Genomic DNA, 12,529 nt, shown 5'->3' with positions numbered 1-12,529 from the left:
AATGTCAACGGCTGCTACTCTTGGCATTTCAAGTGACACTTCCTTTGAAATATCAAGAGACATGTTTTGTGGATCGCCAAAAGTCACATATTTTAGTCCTCCAAAATCCATGATTCTTGATTTATCTCTTTGAAAAGATATGTCCCTTGAATGGTCCTGCAAAACAAAAGGAATGATAGGAGAAGAAAGGTTAGATAAAATTTGTTCTTCACTCTCCTCTTTATCTCCAAATTCATCACTTTCAACTCTTTCATTTTCAACGTTTTTGAATGATTCCATTCTTTTCTTCAAATGGTGCTGGTTTTCATTCACTTGACTAGGAGATAGTGGAGTCAAGATAATTTTTCTTTCATTGTGAAAGAAAAAGTATTGGTTTGTGAAACCATCATGAACAGCACGCTTGTCAAATTGCCATGGCCTCCCCAAGAGTAAATGACTCGTATTCATATGTACCACGTCACATAGAATCTCTTCTTTGTAACTTCCAAGTGAGAATGGAACAAGAACTTGTTCAGTAACCTTCAATTCTTCATTGCCATGCAACCATTGCAATTCATATGGGCTGGAATGTTTAATCGTTGTAAGCCCCAATTTGTTCACCATGTATGTGCTTGCAATGTTTTTACAACTTCCTCCGTCAATAGCTACTAGACACACTTTACCATTTACATGATAACGAGTGTGAAATGTGTTTGTTCTTTGTTGTTCGTTCTCCATTGTTTGGAAAGATGAAAGATCATAAGACATTGTTAGTAGAAAGAAAAAAAATTTAAAACCTTACCAGCACGCTCTCAAAGCCTCACAATCTTCACTCCAAAGAAAATTAAGAGATCACTCCACTCAACACTCGTGTTTACTCTCGGGAATATAATTTGGCTTTTAACAATTCCCCTTCTAATCTCACTCTCTCAATTAGCCTTTTTCCACTCAATTTCTCTTGTTAAGTCCTTTGAAAAACTAAATCAAGTTTAGAACAAGTTAATTCTTTCCTTGTGTGCGTCGGCTGTAGATAGGTTAGGGTAGAAAGAATAGAAGAAATGGAAAGATAGAAGAAAGGATTTAAAGGTATTAAAAGATAAAATGGTTGAAGACAAGGAAAATGAAGGTATAGAAAAGAAAGAGGTGACTTACAATCCAAGAAACAACACTTACTGCAACCTTTCTCAAGAAACAATAAGGTTATCTTCTCTTAGTGTAGATGGCCTCTTTGATGTACTTTGCAATGGTAGAGCACTTTCCTTAGCTTGCTTTCTTTTTGAATTTCATTTTCTTTTCTTCTTTTCTTTTTCTGATTTTTTTTCTTTTTGTCTTTTCTTTCTTTTTGTACTCCAATTTTGTTGTAGGAGTCTTTTTCTTTAGCTTTGCACGCCAAATGACACTTTTGTTGTCAATCCAACTATGCTCTGTTTACCGCTTGATGCAAGGCGAATCTACACGCTTTGATGGAAGAGAGTAGATAGCCTTATTGTGTCCCGATCTAGGATTGAAAAGTACTGATGTCCTTGAATTTATAAGTTTGGGCTGCAAAATAAGATAAGAAAATAATGATTAATAATGGAATTTAATAAAGGGGATAATAATATAAGTAATGAAAATAAATAATAAGAATGAAATCAAATAAATAAAGGATAGAGATGGTTGCAGAATTGATGGAAGAGATGGATGATGTTGATGATGAAATGGCAATGGTGCTGATGTTGTATCTCAAACACGCCAAAGAGGAAACTATGCTATGAAGCACAATCCCGATCTTCACAAACTTGCTTGAGGGGTGGTGATATTGTCTTCAACCCACTAGATATCAATCTAGGAATTTTGGAATCAAAATGGAAGGAATGACACCACAAGTATAATTATATTTGTTTAATCGATAAAGTTCACAAAGAACTTTGAAGAGAAATAACTCACAATAGTATATTTTATATAAGAGATGAGATGCTTACAAATGAAATGCACTAGCCTATTTATAGTTTTTCAAAGGGTTTAGGCCGAATAGATACATGTTGGTTCGGCTATGGATGAAACCCCTTTGAAAATACATGATTTTTAAATGAAAATACACGATTTTAATGAAGATACATGCTCTTGGCCGAATGGTAAGGTGTTGGTTCGGCCTAAGGATGCTTTGAATGCCTTTGGAAGTTATTTGGGCGCCAAAATGAAGAGGAAAGAGTCTTTGGCCGAATAGGAAGCATCCCTTGGTGTTTTGGCGCCAATTTGATGTCACATGGAGTGCACATGCTTGAATGATGCACATGGCAGCCTACTTGAATGCACATGGGTCTTCTTACAAGGCTTTGGTGAGGTTGCAACCATAGGATGATGTCTTGAAGTTCATGGAATGAAGATAGGTAGCAACTAGGCGTGACGTAGCTCCCAACGTGCATCTAGGTGTCATGGTCTTTAATGGGCAGCAACTTGCCATGAAAGGTCACATTTGTGGAAGGTAACCTTTCATCATTTGAGCTACTTTCCATGTGTTTGAGCTGAAGATGAGGTGGCCATAGATGAATTATATGAAGTTGAGTAATAGGATAGCTCCTTGTGAAAAGGCACCTCTTGGAATGGCAACTATTCGTGAAAAGGTAAGAATCCACAAAAAATTGACATAGACCATATTTGAAGTACTCTATGTGGTGGTGATGATGGTGCAACTCTACAGCTGAAATGAAACATTTAGCTATCTCAAAAGTCCAGCTCAAGTCAGCTATGAGCTCGGGGGTCAGCTGGAAACTTTGTCCCAAAATATTCTTGAGTTGTCCCAGAGTTGTCCTAGTTAAGTTTCCATAGCTCTTGGACTCTAATGCTAGCTTTAAGTCAGCTCCCATCATGTGGCCGAACATGCATCTACAAAAGAAAGCATAATATCAGCTAAGTATATGAATTATTATAAAGTAATAAGAATGTGCATATTATAAAGATGTGAACTATAGGTTATAATAATAATTCATGCATCATATGATAATGAATGAATATTATTATTACAACTATAGATTATATGCATGAATATCAATCAATGATGCAAACCATAGGACATAATGAATGAATGCACATGTTATGATAATTCAAGCATAGTCTAATATGAAAATGCATGCTCATAATAATATATAGTGCATAAATGAGTAAATATAATATAAAGTAAGGTAGGACTCCCTTATGTTGAGCTTGATGGAATTTCAATGATGTGAGTATGTCATGCAAAAAGTTGGTGCTAGATAGGATCACATCATCCTCCCCTTTGGGCGATTTGTCCTCAAATCGAAAGGTGACTTCTCCAAATGGTTCGCCCATTCATCGGTCATCTTTATGAAATGATCTTTATCAAAAAGCACATCCCTTGAATAAGTTCCTTGAATGTCCATGACCTGAAAAAGGAAATGAATCTCATAAGTAAGAGAATGATTAATGATAAATAAGTGAAAGAAGTACTCCATGTCTATGTTTGTTGGATGGTCAAGAGTCATGTCTTTTGAAGACATATTGTCTTTAATGATCATATCTCTTGGTACCCCAAAAGACATATTGTTTGGTTCTTCAAAAGTCATGTCCATTGAATGAAAAGTTATAGCTTTTGGCACTTGAAAAGACAATTCTCTTAAGCTTCCATGGATCATGCCTCTTGGTTCCTCCATATGATAAGTTGTGTCCTTTGAATCATTCTTCACGCTTGATGCATCAACGTTGGGTAGGATAATCCCATGTATATGAATTGATTTCCTACAAATTAAATCAAAGTTAGAATATGAGAAATTATAAACAAAATGAATGGAAATATCAAACGAAGGTGGATGTTTAATGGGTGTTGGTTGCTTAATGATGGAGAACTCCATTGGTTGTTGAAATCCCTTCAATATGTGCAATGTATTTGGAATGTCAACGGCTGCTACTCTTGGCATTTCAAGTGACACTTCCTTTGAAATATCAAGAGACATGTTTTGTGGATCGCCAAAAGTCACATATTTTAGTCCTCCAAAATCCATGATTCTTGATTTATCTCTTTGAAAAGATATGTCCCTTGAATGGTCCTGCAAAACAAAAGGAATGATAGGAGAAGAAAGGTTAGATAAAATTTGTTCTTCACTCTCCTCTTTATCTCCAAATTCATCACTTTCAACTCTTTCATTTTCAACGTTTTTGAATGATTCCATTCTTTTCTTCAAATGGTGCTGGTTTTCATTCACTTGACTAGGAGATAGTGGAGTCAAGATAATTTTTCTTTCATTGTGAAAGAAAAAGTATTGGTTTGTGAAACCATCATGAACAGCACGCTTGTCAAATTGCCATGGCCTCCCCAAGAGTAAATGACTCGTATTCATATGTACCACGTCACATAGAATCTCTTCTTTGTAACTTCCAAGTGAGAATGGAACAAGTACTTGTTCAGTAACCTTCAATTCTTCATTGCCATGCAACCATTGCAATTCATATGGGCTGGAATGTTTAATCGTTGTAAGCCCCAATTTGTTCACCATGTATGTGCTTGCAATGTTTTTACAACTTCCTCCGTCAATAGCTACTAGACACACTTTACCATTTACATGATAACGAGTGTGAAATGTGTTTGTTCTTTGTTGTTCGTTCTCCATTGTTTGGAAAGATGAAAGATCATAAGACATTGTTAGTAGAAAGAAAAAAAAATTAAAACCTTACCAGCACGCTCTCAAAGCCTCACAATCTTCACTCCAAAGAAAATTAAGAGATCACTCCACTCAACACTCGTGTTTACTCTCGGGAATATAATTTGGCTTTTAACAATTCCCCTTCTAATCTCACTCTCTCAATTAGCCTTTTTCCACTCAATTTCTCTTGTTAAGTCCTTTGAAAAACTAAATCAAGTTTAGAACAAGTTAATTCTTTCCTTGTGTGCGTCGGCTGTAGATAGGTTAGGGTAGAAAGAATAGAAGAAATGGAAAGATAGAAGAAAGGATTTAAAGGTATTAAAAGATAAAATGGTTGAAGACAAGGAAAATGAAGGTATAGAAAATAAAGAGGTGACTTACAATCCAAGAAACAACACTTACTGCAACCTTTCTCAAGAAACAATAAGGTTATCTTCTCTTAGTGTAGATGGCCTCTTTGATGTACTTTGCAATGGTAGAGCACTTTCCTTAGCTTGCTTTCTTTTTGAATTTCATTTTCTTTTCTTCTTTTCTTTTTTCTGATTTTTTTCTTTTTGTCTTTTCTTTCTTTTTGTACTCCAATTTTGTTGTAGGAGTCTTTTTCTTTAGCTTTGCACGCCAAATGACACTTTTGTTATCAATCCAACTATGCTCTGTTTACCGCTTGATGCAAGGCGAATCTACACGCTTTGATGGAAGAGAGTAGATAGCCTTATTGTGTCCCGATCTAGGATTGAAAAGTACTGATGTCCTTGAATTTATAAGTTTGGGCTGCAAAATAAGATAAGAAAATAATGATTAATAATGGAATTTAATAAAGGGGATAATAATATAAGTAATGAAAATAAATAATAAGAATGAAATCAAATAAATAAAGGATAGAGATGGTTGCAGAATTGATGGAAGAGATGGATGATGTTGATGATGAAATGGCAATGGTGCTGATGTTGTATCTCAAACACGCCAAAGAGGAAACTATGCTATGAAGCACAATCCCGATCTTCACAAACTTGCTTGAGGGGTGGTGATATTGTCTTCAACCCACTAGATATCAATCTAGGAATTTTGGAATCAAAATGGAAGGAATGACACCACAAGTATAATTATATTTGTTTAATCGATAAAGTTCACAAAGAACTTTGAAGAGAAATAACTCACAATAGTATATTTTATATAAGAGATGAGATGCTTACAAATGAAATGCACTAGCCTATTTATAGTTTTTCAAAGGGTTTAGGCCGAATAGATACATGTTGGTTCGGCTATGGATGAAACCCCTTTGAAAATACATGATTTTTAAATGAAAATACACGATTTTAATGAAGATACATGCTCTTGGCCGAATGGTAAGGTGTTGGTTCGGCCTAAGGATGCTTTGAATGCCTTTGGAAGTTATTTGGGCGCCAAAATGAAGAGGAAAGAGTCTTTGGCCGAATAGGAAGCATCCCTTGGTGTTTTGGCGCCAATTTGATGTCACATGGAGTGCACATGCTTGAATGATGCACATGGCAGCCTACTTGAATGCACATGGGTCTTCTTACAAGGCTTTGGTGAGGTTGCAACCATAGGATGATGTCTTGAAGTTCATGGAATGAAGATAGGTAGCAACTAGGCGTGACGTAGCTCCCAACGTGCATCTAGGTGTCATGGTCTTTAATGGGCAGCAACTTGCCATGAAAGGTCACATTTGTGGAAGGTAACCTTTCATCATTTGAGCTACTTTCCATGTGTTTGAGCTGAAGATGAGGTGGCCATAGATGAATTATATGAAGTTGAGTAATAGGATAGCTCCTTGTGAAAAGGCACCTCTTGGAATGACAACTATTCGTGAAAAGGTAAGAATCCACAAAAAATTGACATAGACCATATTTGAAGTACTCTATGTGGTGGTGATGATGGTGCAACTCTACAGCTGAAATGAAACATTTAGCTAGCTCAAAAGTCCAGCTCAAGTCAGCCATGAGCTCGGGGGTCAGCTGGAAACTTTGTCCCAAAATATTCTTGAGTTGTCCCAGAGTTGTCCTAGTTAAGTTTCCATAGCTCTTGGACTCTAATGCTAGCTTTAAGTCAGCTCCCATCATGTGGCCGAACATGCATCTACAAAAGAAAGTATAATATCAGCTAAGTATATGAATTATTATAAAGTAATAAGAATATGCATATTATAAAGATGTGAACTATAGGTTATAATAATAATTCATGCATCATATAATAATGAATGAATATTATTATTACAACTATAGATTATATGCATGAATATCAATCAATGATGCAAACCATAGGACATAATGAATGAATGCACATATTATGATAATTCAAGCATAGTCTAATATGAAAATGTATGCTCATAATAATATATAGTGCATAAATGAGTAAATATAATATAAAGTAAGGTAGGACTCCCTTATGTTGAGCTTGATGGAATTTCAATGATGTGAGTATGTCATGCAAAAAGTTAGTGCTAGATAGGATCACATCACTTTGAATGCTCAAAGTCCTTTTGACTTCAAGAATGTTGGATGGAAGAGACATGTTAGCAAAGAAGGAAAAATTTGAAATGTGTATAGCACCTTACCAGAGTATACTTTCACAAAACCTCACGATTCACTCCAAGAAAATTTGATGTCACTCAATCCGCTCGTGTTTGCACTCTAGGACTTTAATGCCTTTTACTTGTCCTCTTTTGATCTTACACACGCTCCAGCCTTTTTCCTCTCGATTCTCTTGTCTCAAGTTCTAGAAAACTTTTACTCAAGACTATATCGAGTAAATTTTACTTGTTTGGCGTCGGCTGCAAATGGGTTAGTAGGAATGGAAAGCAAAATATAATTGAAAGGGTGGCTAAAAAAAAATAGAAAGAAGAGAATAAAGGGGTTACTTACACAAGTCACTTTACAACCTTCTATCACCACAATCAAATTTATAGCCTTACTTGAATGGCTTGGTGATGAGAATTGTTGATGAGTGCTTCCAACTTTTCTTTCTTTTTTCTTCTTTTGAGTGTTTTCAATTTCTTCTTTTTGAGTGCTTCTTTTCTGATTTTTTTTCTTGCTTTCTTTGACTTTGCACTTCTTTTTTTTTTGTATTTTTGTTTTTGTTGCACGTTGCTTCTTCCACCAAAACTCTGATTACCAGTTGATGTAAGGTAATTCTACCTTCTCATTTGATTGTGGATCTAGGAAGGAAGCAAAACAACCTGCACAAGTGAATGGCTCAAAACAGAATGGATAAGGGTGGTAAACGTATGGTTTAATAGGTAGGCTATTTAATAAATGAGAGATGGAAGCGGAAGATGATTGAAATAATTATGGTTATGGCGATGAAACAAAAGGATGGTTGTGAGGATAGTATCTTGAAGAACGCTCAAAGAAGAACCAATTCTATAGAGAGCAAAGACCCAATCTTTATATTGTTTCTTCAAGGGGTGGTGTTAAGTACTTTGACCCACTAGTTATATGAACTAGGAACCAAAAGTATCAAGATGAAAGAAGAGGGTTGACGCCACAAGTATAAATTATACTTGATAAGTCAATAAAAAGTCACCATGACTTAAGGAAGAGAATAATCTCACTTTAATTAAACAAAAAGGTCTGGTTACAAATGATGATTGCTTTCCTATTTATAGGAAATGGGGAGACATGGCCGAATGGTTACAAAAGGATTCGACCAGCTCTTTTGTCTCTATAAAATGACATAATGTTTCAGCCCTAGATGGAGGGAAATAACCCTTGGCCGAATAGCTCTTGTGTCCCCTCAAGTTGGCGCCAAATTGGAGAGAAAGGAGTGCTTGTCCGAATGGTGAGAGGACTCTTCATCTTGGCGCCTAAATGAAGTCACACGCCTAGCACATGGTGGGTTGGTCACAAGGCGTGCACATGGCTCCTCTAGGATGGTTGTGGTGCATCCTTATGCATGGAATGATGGCTGGTCATGTGCTCTCTCTTGGGCGTGCACGTGTCTCCTCCAAGCTAGCTTGAGTTGTGGAGCTAGCTAGCAATCATGGGCTATTTGTAAACAAGCTTCCTAGCTAAGTCCTTATAAGCTCCATAACAGCATATTCAGCTACATTCAGCTACCTTTGACATCATTTTTGGCAACTCAGCTCCAAATAGTCCAACTAGCTAAGTTTAGCTAGCCGTAAGCTCCTCCAGCTGAATCGAGCTTCCCTTAGTGTTCTATGAGCTTCCTTGTACTTTGTAAGCTGTTTGTGAGCTACATATGACGTCCAAATCATTCAACAAGCTACCTCAACATTCATTATGCTCCAATGTACCTACATGTGCAAGGAAACAAGGTAATTCCATGGTATTGAGCTAATATGAGCTAATTACCTTGCTGCCATGTTTGATTATGGTAATGTGAGCTAAGTTTGAATGTCATGGGTATAAAGCCTAAGAGCTAATATGAATGCAAATGAACTAATGAAATGCATTATAAGTATGCTGCCTTGATGTATATGTTATAATCATGCATAATATAATTATATAGATATCTTAACATGCTTAACATATTAAAATAACAATGTGTAAGATGTATTCATACTAAGTTATTCTTTATCTATTAAAACATTATATAACTTAACATAGGAGGGTGTTAAGTTATCAAATGAATCAAAAGCTTCTAAACACTTAGTTAAGTTGGCTCTTGACCTAGTAATGGGACCATGTGGCATGACTTCTGGATCTGGTTGAGAAGCACTTACAACTCAAGTTGCAACACTTACTATCTTCCTTCATAAGAAACAACAAGGATACCTTCTTCTAGTTTGTTATTGGGCAGATTGTATTGTGCTTCTCTTTGAGTGTACTTTGCAACTTTCTTCAATTTCTCTTTTTCTTTGAATTTTCTTCTTTTTGTTTTCTTTCTTTTGCACTCCAAATTTTGATGTAGGAGTCTTTTTCTTTTCTTTTTGTTTTTTTCTTTCTTTTTCTCTTTTTTTTTTGGTTTTGTTGCAACACTTGATTGTCAATCCACCAAAGCTCTGATTACCTCTTGATATAAGGCTGACCAGGCTTCTTCAATAATGGAGAAGTTCGCAACCTTGTTGTTTCCCGATCTAGGAGAGACACCAAATGCTACACGTTGAATTGAAAGTAATATGCAAAAAATAAAGAAAGAAATGATTAAAATAAAATATGAAAGAAGAAAGGAAATGATAAGAAAAGGAAAGGGATAGAAATGTTATCAAAGATGGCTACGGAAGTATTATAAAAGAATCCTTCAAGAATAGATCAATTCAGCCTCCAAATAATGTTGATAAACGAATGCCTTGATGATGATTGAAGGATAATTTAATGGTGAAAAGATGAAGATGGCAATGGAATGGTAATGGAATTGGCGTGAAGGTGATGGACTATGGTGATGTTATAGGCGTGAAAAATGGTGATGGAAGATGGTGATGAACGAATAGTATCTTATAAAACTAAGAAGGAACCAATGCTATAAAGGAGCAAAGACCCGTTTCTTATAAGTTTTATAAGGGATGGTATGAAAGGTCTTTGACCCACTAGTTATAGAAACTAGGAACCAGAAGTATAAATGAAAGGGATGACGCCACAAACTTAAGAATTAAGCTTGCTTAATCGATATAGTTCTAAAAAGAACTTGAAGAGAGAATAATCTCACAAAGAGTTTAATTTATCAAAGGGTTGTGTTTACAAATGAATTCCAAAGCCTATTTATAGGTTTATATAGGCTTGGCCGAATAAATATACGCCGTTTCGGCAAAGTACATCTCTTAAAACGAAAATAAATGATGCTTTTATGAGGGGAGATGTCTTTGGCCGAATGGTTCTCTTGTCTCTTCATCTTGGTGCCAATTTGAAACAAGATGATTCTTTGGCCGAATGGTTAGAAGCCTCTTCATTTTGGCGCCTATTTCATCCACATGCATGGCACATGTGTGGGCTGTTCATGAGGTACTCACATGGGTGGCATAGGGGCTTATGGTGTGGCTTCTTCTTGGCGTGAATTTGAGCAGCAACTTAGGCGTGAATTGACATCAAACTTGTATTTAGGTGACATGGCATCAATGGGGCAGCAACTAATTATGAAAGGTCACATTTGTGTGAGACAATCTTTCATCATTTGAGCTACTTCCCATGAGTTTGAGCTGAAGTTGAGCTGGCCATAGATGAAGGACATGTGTATAAGTCATAGGACAACTCCTTGTGAAAAGGCACTTCTCGGAATGGCAACTCTTCACGAAAAGGTACGAATTCACAAAATTCGACCTAGACCATATTTGTAGTGCTCTGTGTGATGAAGATGATGGTGTAACTCTCCAGCTGAAAAGAGGTCTCTAGCTAGCTCAAAAGTCAAGCTCAAGTGAGCTATGAGCTCGGAGGTCAACTGGCAACTTTGTCCCAAAATGTTCTTGAGCTGTCCCGGAGTTGTCCTAGTCACTTTTCCTTAGCTCGTTGACTCCAATGCTAGCTTTAAGTCAGCTCCCATCATGTGGTCGAACATGTATCTACAAAAGAAAGCATTTATAAGCTAAATAATATAAGATATAAATATATAAATATGTGGTTCATAACAATAACTTCATACATTCATAATATCATCATCATAACTATAAATATAATGTATGTAAGCTATTATCATAACTATGGTATAAAGAAAGATTAAGTTAAAGAAAATACCCCTTTGATTATTGAGAAAGGTTGGAGATGCAAGTCCATTTTTGACGCTGAATCGGATCACATCACCACTTGATGTAAGGCACTTGTACCTTACCGATTGATTGTGGATCTAGGAAGGAAGCAAAACAACCTCCATAAGTGAATGGCTCAAAACAGATGGTTAAGGGTGGTAAACGTAAAGGTGAATAGGTAGGCTATTTATAATTTGAGATATGGTAGTGGAAGGATGTTGATTTGGCTATGGTTTTGATTGATGAAAGAATAGAATGGTTTTGAGGGTAGTATCTTAAAGTAGACTCAAAGAAGAACCAATGCTACGAACTATGAACCAGAAGTATCAAGGGGAAGGGGTTGCCGCCACAAGTATTAAAAATACTTGATAAGTTGATAAAAGTCACCAGGACTTAGGAAAAGAGAATAATCTCACTTATATTAATCAAAAGGTATAGTTACAAATGAATTATGCTTTCCTATTTATAGGAAATAGAGGGGCATGTCCGAATGATTACAAGGGGTTTCGGCCAGGCCTTGTACCCTTTTGAAATGACATTATTTAATACTAAATAGAGATGATGGTTCAATTTAAATATAGGGTAATATCCCTTGGCTGAATAGCTCTTGTGTCCCTTCAAGTTGGCACCAAATTGGATGGGAAATGATGCTTCGCCGAATAGTGAGAGGGCTCTTCATCTTGGCACCTAAATGATACCACATGCAAAGCACATGTTGGCTGGTCATATGGCACGCACATGGGTGTTCTAGGGAGCCATGTGGTGCAGCCTTGTGCATGGGATGATGGCTAGTCATGTGCTCCATCGTGGGCGTGCATGTGTCTCCTCCAAGCTACCCCAACGTGTGTTATACTCAAATGTACCTACATGTGCAAGGAAATAAGGTAAGTCCTTGGCATTGAGTTGATATGAGCTAAATACCTTTCTGCCATGCATGATTATGGTAATGTGAGCTATAATTGAAGGTTATGAGCTAATTATATAATCTCATAATATGTGTGAACTGATGCATAAAGCCTGAGTTATTATGAATGCATATTAACTAATAGAATGAATGATAAGTATGATGCCTTGATGTATATGTGATAATCATACTTAATATGATTATAAGACTATTCTAACATGCTTAAGATATTAAACTAACAATGTGTATGTGATGTGATCCGATTCAGTGTCAAAAATGGACTTGCATCTCCAACATTTCACAATAATCAAAGGGGGATTTTCTTAAACTTAATATTTCTTTATGCCATAG

The sequence above is a fragment of the Hibiscus syriacus genome, unplaced genomic scaffold (genome assembly GCF_006381635.1).
Source record: "Hibiscus syriacus cultivar Baekdansim isolate YM2019G1 unplaced genomic scaffold, ASM638163v2 tig00005406_pilon, whole genome shotgun sequence".
Taxonomy (NCBI): domain Eukaryota; kingdom Viridiplantae; phylum Streptophyta; class Magnoliopsida; order Malvales; family Malvaceae; genus Hibiscus; species Hibiscus syriacus.
This window is presented reverse-complemented; position numbering follows the sequence as displayed.